This window comes from Peromyscus maniculatus, chromosome X (genome assembly GCF_049852395.1).
Source record: "Peromyscus maniculatus bairdii isolate BWxNUB_F1_BW_parent chromosome X, HU_Pman_BW_mat_3.1, whole genome shotgun sequence".
Classification (NCBI taxonomy): domain Eukaryota; kingdom Metazoa; phylum Chordata; class Mammalia; order Rodentia; family Cricetidae; genus Peromyscus; species Peromyscus maniculatus.
Window position 1 is genome coordinate 136673058 of NC_134875.1, and position 9769 is coordinate 136682826.

General features: G+C 51.3%; 1 pseudogene across 1 annotated transcript; it reads left to right on the forward strand.

Moving 5' to 3' along the window:
* The first annotated feature begins 1683 nt into the window (after positions 1–1683).
* On the forward strand, positions 1684–5846 carry LOC121825593 (polypyrimidine tract-binding protein 1 pseudogene; annotated as a pseudogene). The gene has a single exon (XR_013048011.1). The product of XR_013048011.1 is annotated as a polypyrimidine tract-binding protein 1 pseudogene (transcript).
* Positions 5847–9769: the final 3923 nt, after the last annotated feature.

A 9769-nucleotide genomic window follows, 5' to 3' on the forward strand; every position in this document is an offset into this window, starting at 1 on the left:
TTCATTTACTCCTCAATGACAGATTTCCTGGATGTCTAAGGGTAGGCAGGTCGGGATATATTTTCCCTCTCAATGGGCATTTGGAATAGTTCAGTCGACTCTGTTTCTCTGCACGGAGTCCCGAGAGAAAGCAAAAGTAACCCAACCACTGACTGGCTCAGGTCAGTGCAGCTCATTTGACTCAGAAAAGAAAGACAGAGAGGAAATAGTTGCCTTTCATGGAATTTTAGTTTTTAAACTGGCAATAAGTTACCTAGGGTCTGTAGAGATTCCTTGAATTTAGTACAATTTTTGCATTTGCCCTAGCTATTATTTTACTGAAGTAAGGCATGAGAAGAACAACCCACAGATATGAAAGCAAACATCATCTGTATTTTACAAAGGAAACACACACTTGTAGGTCTACAGAGCAAAGCCATTCATGTGCTCACCACCATGACCAAAAATGTACTGAAAATGACTGGCACTGTTCAACCTGGCTGGTCATTGACTTTGAGGGTCCCCACGGTAGTATTTGGGTCATCATACATGTCTCTTTTTTAAAATATCAGGGCACAGGATTCGACTCCATCTTGTTGTTCACAAGGAGACACTCCTAGGTTTGAGACTGTATGTTTTCCTTGAGCCCCGTCGGCGCTGGGTGTTTTTCAGGCAGAGTGTATCAGCAGTGAATGAATAAATAAATCCCTCCACATCTCAGCAACTCTGACATGATGGAACTGTAGCTATCATCCAGAACTGAGCCCCCATTCACATGCGGGGAGGTGGAAAAGACCCACAAAACCCAGTTAATTGCAGGGCAAAGAGTTGTGCTTAGCAGCTGAATGGAATTCCTTCCCATTTTCAGATACTCGATAATACATAGGGTATTTTCTGAACCATCGGGCTCAGTTTAAAAAACCATCCAGTTCAGGAACTCCACCATCCCCTTGGTTACTGTGACTCCTTTCCCAAATCCTTGCCTCTCCCTACTATCAAGTCCTTGAGCAAACACATGAAGTCCACCCTGAGTGTGTTGGCATCTCCTCCACTCAGCACTCTGCACAATAGCCTCTTTGACAAGGAGGCCCAGGGCCACTACTTTTCAATACATTGTAATTTAGCATCGTTGTTATCTCTTGCAATTTTCCTGACACGCTGCAAACTACAGCTACACCGTGATGCTCTCTAATCAAAATAATCCCAAACCTAAACGGAAATGTGAATCATAATCAGTGCTTAAGCATATGATGTACATTTCAGGAACATGATGGAGAGGTTTCCAGGTACTTACTACAATGCTCTGTGCTTGGAACTCAGTATGCCAATAATGACTGAATATTCTATTGCAGCATAGACATTTTCAAGAAAAAAAAAAAGCACAGCTCCAGGTCTAAAGGGATAAGCTAACCCCTTGCCCCACAGACACACAAGATCTGAGAAACTGTATGTGTTTCTCCGCACGTTCCAGGCTGCACATATGGGGAACACACACGGGGGCGGGGGGGGGGGGAGAGACAGAGGAGCAGACAGACAGACAGAGACAGAGACCAAGGCAAATAGAGACACAGAGAGAAAGAGAAACTGAGAATGCTCCAGAATAGTGAGGGGAGTGTCAGTGTTCAAGACGAGAGTGAGGGCACGTGACTCTGATCAAGCCAACTTTGTATCAAACAAGGAGGGCTGGGCTAGTCACTCCCCTCCACTCCATCTCCTGCAATCCTGCTCCTGTGCCTTGGACTCAGCACTCGGTAGGGGGGCTGTGGTCGCAGGATCTCTTCTCTCTGCTCTTGTCCAGAAGCAATCTGCTGTCATGAGCAGCCACTCACCCCCTGCATCCAAAGGGAACGACAGCAAGAGGTTCAAGAGGGACGGCAGGAGCACCGAGGGCTCGTCGAGAGTGATCCACATCTACAGACTGCCAAGCGGTGTCACCGAAAGAGAGGTTCTCTCTCTGGCGCTGCCGTTCGGGAAGGTGTCCAACCTACTGTTTCTGAAGGAGAAGAACCAGGCCTTCATGGAGATGAACACAGAGGAGGCCGCCAACACCATGGTCAGCTACTACACCTGTGTGACTCCTGAGCTGCACGGGCAGCCGGTCCACATCCAGTTGTCCTGCTACAAAGAGCTCAAGGTGAGAAGATCCCGCAGCAAGGAGGGTGCCTCTAGCCAGGAGGGTGAGCCCAGGCAGGCAGGTGCCTCCGGCCAGGTGGGTGCCCAGCCAGGCCTGCCAGCTGAGAGCTCAGACCAGGCAGGAAATGTGGGCTCGGCCTCCGCAGCCGCTGCTGTGGACACAGGGAGAGTGGTGGCCAGGCGCACCCCTGTGCTCAGGATCCTTGTGGAGAACTGCTTCTGTCTCGTGACCTTGGAAGTGCTGCACAGGCTCTTCTCCAGGTTTGGCACAGTTCTGAAAATCATCACATACATTAAGAACAACCGGTTCCAGGTGCTGTTGCAGTATGCGGACCCGCTGAGTGCCCAGCGTGCCAAGCTGTTCTTGGATGGGCAGAACATCTACGACGCCTGCTGCACACTGCGCATCACCTTCTCTGGGTTCACTAACCTCACAGTCAAGTACAACAACGACAAGAGCCGCGACTACACGCGCCCAGACCTGCCCTCGGGGAACAGCCAGGCTTTGCTAGCCCAGAACAGAGCCACAGCCCTCGGTGCCCCCGTCGCCATCTCAGCTTCTTCCTGTGCAAGCACTGGATTGCCTCACTCCTTTGCAGTCCCTCAAGCTGCAGGCTTTGCCTATGTTCCAGAGGTGTACAGGGCCCCGGCGCCCCTGGCCGTGCCAGAAGTGGCTGTGGCAGCTGCGGCAGCAGCTGGAGCAGAGAGCCAAGTCATCACCTCAGGCTCCCCGGCTCTGGCGAACGCTGTCCTCCTCGTTGCCAACCTCAACCCTGAGAAAGTCACTCCCCAAAGCCTCTTCATTCTGTTCGGCGCCTATGGCAATGTGCAGCGGGTGAAGATCCTGTACAAGAAGAAGGAGAACGCGCTGGTGCAGATGGCCAATGGGAGCCAGGCCGAGCTGGCCTTGAGGCACCTGAACGGGCACAAGCTGCATGGCAAGTCTCTCTGCATCGTGCTGTCCAAGCACCAGAGCGTGAAGCTGCCCCGGGAGGGCAAGGAGGACCAGGACCTCACCAAGGACTATGTCAACTCGCCACTGCACCGCTTCAGGAAGCCCGGATCCAAGAACTTCCAGAACATCTTTCCGCCCACTGCCACGCTGCACCTCTCCAACCTGCCCACCTCGGTCTTGGAGGAAGACCTCAAGAAGCTCTTCTCCAGTGGCGGGGGTTCTGTCAAGGCTTTCAAGTTCTTCCCAAAGGACCACAAGATGGCGCTGATCCGAATGGGCTCGGTGGAGGAGGCCATACAGGCTCTGGTGGAGCTGCATGGTTATGCCCTAGGCCAGAGCAACCACCTGCGAGTCTCCTTCTCCAGGATCACCATCTAGAGGACCCTGCTGGGCTCACTGCAGACAGCTTCCACCACTCGAGGAAAGGACACTTGAAAGGCCACTGGAGTGACCTTAACACTTGCTACTGGAGAGAGAGACAGAGAGAGAGAGAGAGAGAGAGAGAGAGAGAGAGAGAGAGAGAGAGAGAGAGAGAGAGAGCACTTACCTGATTTTACAAGGACTGACTGTGGCCACCTTAGGCCTCACGCAGCCAGCCCGCTTTGACCTGGGAAGGAGCTGCAGACTTTGGGCCACATCAGGGGCCCCCCTGGACTCTATACCTGCCACTTTCCCGCCCTTGAGACCTGCCTGCCCCACCCAGCTACTGTTGTGGTTTGCAGGGCAAGTGGCCTCCAGAGACTCATGCCTCTGAACTCCTGGTCACCAGCTGGGGGCACTCTTTGGAAAGGCTGTGTGCCTTAGGAGGCAGACCTCACTGGAGGAGGTGAGTCACCTGGAAGGCCTTGAGGGTTTGGAGAGAGGCCTCACTTCCTCTGCTTGCTTAGCTGCTTCCTGACTGCACCAGTGATGCCAAGGGCCAGCTTCCTTCTCTTGTTCCTGCCGCCATTGCTTCTGCACCAAGGTGGGATGTACCCTGCCCCCTCCCTCCTTTCTGGGAGGGGGTTTGTTCTTAAACGATGAGAAAAGTAACAAGGCAGGATGAGGCCTGGGGAACATGCCCTATGCAGGGCTTCGAACTGGTCTCGGGGAGGAAGGTGGCAGAGTTGAGAACTTTGCACTGGCAAGAGCCTAGAATGCTCAGGTAAGAGCTTCAGGGCCATTCTGGTAGTTTGGAAGGCCAGGACGTCCAGAGCAATGCAGCCAGTGGAGGCCCAGCTTGTGACCTTTCAGAGGGGCATGACACTCCTCTGGGAACTGGGCTGGAGGCCTATCTGTGTGAAATTCTGGCAGAGACCCTAGCTGCATTTGGATTTTGTCCTGAGACCTTGAGTGGGGCAGAATTTAAAAGTAACGGGGCACTTAGTTTGTTGGGAGAAGCTTGGGGACAGGACAGTACTCAGGCTCTGTCGAGGTTACTGCCCAATGCTCTCACACAGGTCTGCAGAGACAGAGCAAGGAGTGCAGCAGAAAGGTGTGAGACCGCTGCAGATGGTCAAGGAGAGCAAAGAGTTCAAAGTTACGGAGCAAGCACAGCTGTCCTTGTTCAAGGAATTAGCCCCGGGACAGAGATGCCTTGCAGTCTATACCGGCACAATCGGAAAGGTGCCAAGAGGGCAAGGCCGTGCCCTCTGAAGGCTGTGACTTATCACAGTACAAAGGTGTGGGAGAGGAGAGGCATGGACCGGGACAGCGCTGAGGGTGTCTTCTGCTCAAAGAGACCACCCTGGACAGCCATTTGCTCTGACTGAAACCACTAAGGTGGACAGAGATGGCTACCACTTGGGTCTCAGGGTATGAGATAGGACATCTCAAGCTGGTGTGGCAATACCCTCCACCTGCTGCTGGCTTTGCAAGCAGGCAAGAATGCATGGTTGGGGGATGATAGAGCTTTGGGTCGAGGGTCCATGAAGCCACTGAAAGTAGGCAAAGTGTGGCAGGAGCATATTCCCCACAAGGAGGCCCCCAGGTTGCTGCTGTAAAGCCGTGGAGGCCAAGCCTAGTTTGCAATAGAGACCCCAGGATGGAGGGGGTGCCCAGAGCACGGGCCATCCCAGTGAGACAACATGTGGGTGTGTTCAGCGTGGAGCCAGACTGAGACAGGGACTACCTGGGCCCCAGCTGGGGGACCGGGCTTCGCCAGGACTTTGGAAGCAAGATGGTTCCCATAGGAGCCCCCGGATAATGGACAAGAAGCTGCAGCATTTCCTCTGCAGGATTTCCGTCTCGGTTTGGTCTCATCTTTCTTTGCCCCGTCCCCATGTGTACTCTCTGCCATTGCGTGTTTGTTGGAAATATACATCTCTCCTGTTTTTGATTTTGCAGGGGCTAACAGTTGAGAGAGGGCCTTGAGTCTCAAGAGAGACTTGTACTCCTGAGCATTGTCAGTTGCAACTGTTCATGATCATGGGTGTCTCTGACGTTGGAATGGGTATAGTTTGCATTATGAAGTGGCCACGAGCCTGTGGGGGCCAGGGGCACAACGTAGTGGTTAGAATGTATACACTCACGGGGTTGAATGCTCGTCCCTTGGCTGGTGGCACCATTTTGGAGGGTTGTAGAGCCCCCGAGAGGTGGAAAGATGCTGGAAGAAGGGAATCAGTGGGGCCCGGGGGGTCTTGTGCTTCCATAGCCCAGGCCAACTTTCTCATCGTCTCTGTGCTTCCCAGCTGTGAGGCAGAGTGGTCAGTCTTCTCACACCACTGCCCCCACGCCTTCCCTGCTACAGTAGACTGTATCCCCGCAGACCGCAGAGACAATAAACCTTTCTTGCTTTAAACCGCTTCTTGCCGAGTATTTGCTCAGAGCAGTCAGAGAGAGAACTCTCCTTGTCACACACCCATGTTTACCACCTGAGCCGGTTAACCACCGAGGCTGGGCTCTCCTCCCGGTGAACTTGTGCTCCTGCTTGATGGCCAGGGTAGGCAAGCACTTGGGGCAGCGGTTCTCAACCTGTGGGCCACGACCCCTGGGGTGGAAGGACCCTGTCACAGGTGCTGCCTGAGAGCATCAGAAACCACAGGTGTTTACTTTATGATGCACTGAAGTAGCAAAATCACAGTCATGAAGTAGCAACGAAAGGAATTTTGTGGTTGGGGGTCACCACACCGTGAGGAACTGGATTAAAGGGCCGCAGCATTAGGAAGGGTGAGAACCACTGTCTTAGGCATTGGGAAAGGCCCCAGAGTGACAGCTCGCATGTTCACGTGCTGTCCTGTCAGCAATCGTTCCTCAAACTGTTTGTCGCTGCCCGGGTGTAAATAAAGCAAAGAACGGTGTCAGGCTTATCACCGTTAAGTTAAAGGTGAACCAGGGGTAGGGGCCCAGATGACACGGTGATGAAGACCAAACAGACGAGAACAAATACTCCCAGCTGTGCCTCCCTGACCCAAAGTTAACAGAGCGAAAAGGTAAGTTCATGGTAACAAATGCGGTGAGCTGTCTATCTCCTATCTCAAACATGCATCCTGGCTCTCCGGGCCCACAGGACAGCCTTCAGCCCACTGCATAGTTGACATGACAATAACAGAGTGAGGTTAATTATTTTCCTCTTCGGTTGGATCTAGGAAGTGGAGCAGACTCGAGGCTCGGGTCATCCTAGGCGGAATGAAGAGCTCATGCCCCACTTTAACAAATGGCCCCAATGGATAGAGCCTTGGGGTACCTGCTCCCTTCTTCTCCCCTGGTGCTTCCATCTCTGACACTCCAAGGTGTGGCTCTCTCCTTGAGCTTTGTTAAATTAAAGCTCACTTATCCTCCTTTCCTGTGCTCTCTGCCCCATTCTTTGGGAAGGCGGACGCAATGCTGACTTCGGGCAACTTTCCTCGGTGGCCAAGGTGTGATTCTCCAGCTCCTGCCATGAGATATGGGTGCAGGGGCTCAGATAACTAATGATGTATTCACACAGGGCATGAGATCCGGGCCCACTCGGTGACAAGAGCCTCTCGCTCTTTCTCTTTGTGTCTGTCTGTCTGTCTGGCCCTCTCCCTCCTATCCCTCCCTCTCCCTGCCTCTCCTCATCCCCTCCACCTGGTTACTTTGGCCTCCCCAGGTCCTGAATGTTTTCATTTTTCTTGTCCACTCTCCCTGTGGTTCCTTTACATCAGGCCTCCACCTGCTTCCTTGCCCGCTCGTTCCCCTGGCAAGGGGCTCCTCTGGTGGCACCTCCCGACAGCAAGGCTCTTGTTGGGGTTTGATGTCTCTCGCTGTCATGAAACAACATGACCAGAAGCAACTTGGGAAGGAGTGGGTTTGTCTGGTTTGCACATCCTGGGTGGTCCATCATTGAGGGAAGGCAAGGCAGGAAGTTGAGGTGGGAACTTCAAGTTCCTTGAGGTGGGAACTGAACAAAAGCCCTGGAGGAATGCTGCTTATGACTTGTTGCTCCTGGCTCATTTACTTTGCTCCCAACCTAGGAATACCTGCCCGGGGACGGCCCTGCTCACAGTGGGCTCTAACCTGCCACGCCAACCATTAATCTAGAAAACGCCCCCCAGACCTGCCTACAGACCAGTCTGATGGAGACATTTTCTCAGCTGAGCCTCCCTCTTCTCAACTGACTCTAGCTTGTGTCGAGTTTACAAAATAGTAACCAACAGCGCCCCGCTCTAGAAGACTCCATTTCCTGGCCTCCCCTCACTGAAAGCCATTGGAGCTTGCTGCCTGTGCCCTCCCCCTAGGCCTCTGCCATTCTGGCCCATTCTCCCTCCACATCCCCAGGATCCTCTAAGCCCATGAGCCACTCAGCCAGCACTGGGGAGAACTCCTTTGTCTGGATCCTCCTCACGCCCTGTGGCCCTCCCCACACATGAGTTTCTCTGCTGGTGGCTCGCCTGCTCATGAACAGCCCCACGGCTGCCTCTCCCTCAGGCCCTGTCCCCTGAGAGGCTGTGTTAGACTCTCTGACCTTGCCAGCCTGGCACTTGACCTTCTTTTTTCCACCTAGCTCCCCAGTCAGCTCTGAGTGACTGACCCTCCTCTGCTTGTCTCCCTGCCAGCATTTGGACTCACTGGACTGGCTGATTTGGGGGATACAGGCCTTTCCTGTTCTTCTCTTCTCTGTGACCATGACCGTCTAGCTACTTCCACATTCTGGGTTTGTTTTCGTTTGTCCGTGTTTTTTTTTTTTTTTTTTTTTTTTTGACTATTACATAAAGCCCTGTCTTTGCAATGTTTGATCATCAATACTTCATTTGTGATGGAAGTAATATTTGGGGCTACTATCTTACAGTGCCTAGATGCCCTTGACTTCACTTGTTGTTGCATATTTGCTGTTTACCTACTCCTTAAATATACTCTTTTCTTTTTATAGGCTTCACACCTGGGTTCTTTAACTTTACCTTGTCTACTTGTCCCATTAGACATCTGTGTTAGTGACATGGTTAGATACAAATGTATAATGTGGTGATACAAGTTATTCTAAAATGGATAAATAGCAAATTGGAAGAAATCAAATGTTTTCTCATTGCTAGAGATGACAACCTTGTAATATAAATGGGTATGTCACAGTTAACGACTCCTTTAATTGCTAGGTTATGGAATGCTGCCCATTTCAGGGAACCATGGGAAATAATTGGGAGTTTTGAAACTCAAAAACAACAAATATAGGGAATCTGACTTTCCCACTGTCTTTTCAATATACTTCTTACCTCCCAGTATTCTGGGAGACTTTAAGCTATGAATGAATGCCTCCTGCAGTTTGGTAAGGAACAAAGCACACTGGGAGGGAAGCCTCCTTATAAATGGGACACTGTACTTCTTTGGGGTGCTGCCTTCTGTTGTTGACACTCTTTTGAGGATGATGTCCTTCCGTACAAGTTGGGAAAAGGCCAGTAGGGATGCCATTGGCCTTCTTTTAGTCTCATGGGTTAGCAGGTGTACAAAGCCAAGGTATCAGGAAGGACTGGTCCCCAGGGAGACAGTGCATACTGCATTGGAGAAGATGCTCTTCTGCATCAGGTAGGCAATGTACTGTGGGAGGCACCCTCCTGCAATAGGTAGTGAATTTGTAGACAATGACTCTGAGGAAGCCTCTTCCTCCATGGACTCTGCCCATTCCCCCATCTTCCAGAATGGTGAACCAGTCATCTATTCCCAGGAGCCACCTTTGTGACACATTCTTCATGGTTGAAAGAATCCCCATTTGGGGAACCAGGGAGGTACCTCTGTGTGTAAAAGCACTTGTCACTAAGCCTATGACTTCTTTGGATCCCCAGAAGCCACATGGAGAAAGGAGAGAACTAACTCCCACATGCTATCCTTTGACTTCTGCAGGCACACCTTCATATGTGCACACAAACACACAGACACACACAAAACCATAAATGTAACACCCAGATTTGGAGTTGCAGCTTCTAAAGAAAAACACTTCATCTTTTCATATGGGACTGGGTAAATGGTCTGAAGTGTTTAGGCCTTCATAGCTTTAAAAGAAATGTAAGGGGCTGGGGAGAAGTTTCTGGGGTTAACAGGTTGCTCTTCCTTCAGACAACTGTAACTTTGTTTCTGGCTCCCACTTCCAGCAGCTCCCAATTGCCTATAAATCCAGTTGAACAGGGCATGATTAAACAGTGACTAATCTTATTAAAGAAAACAATTTTCCGTGGCTGCTAGAACAATCATTAACATGTATTTGATTATAACTATAAAGTGCTTAATATACAATGTACATGTTTTTCATGATTCAAATATATTTTCTGGATT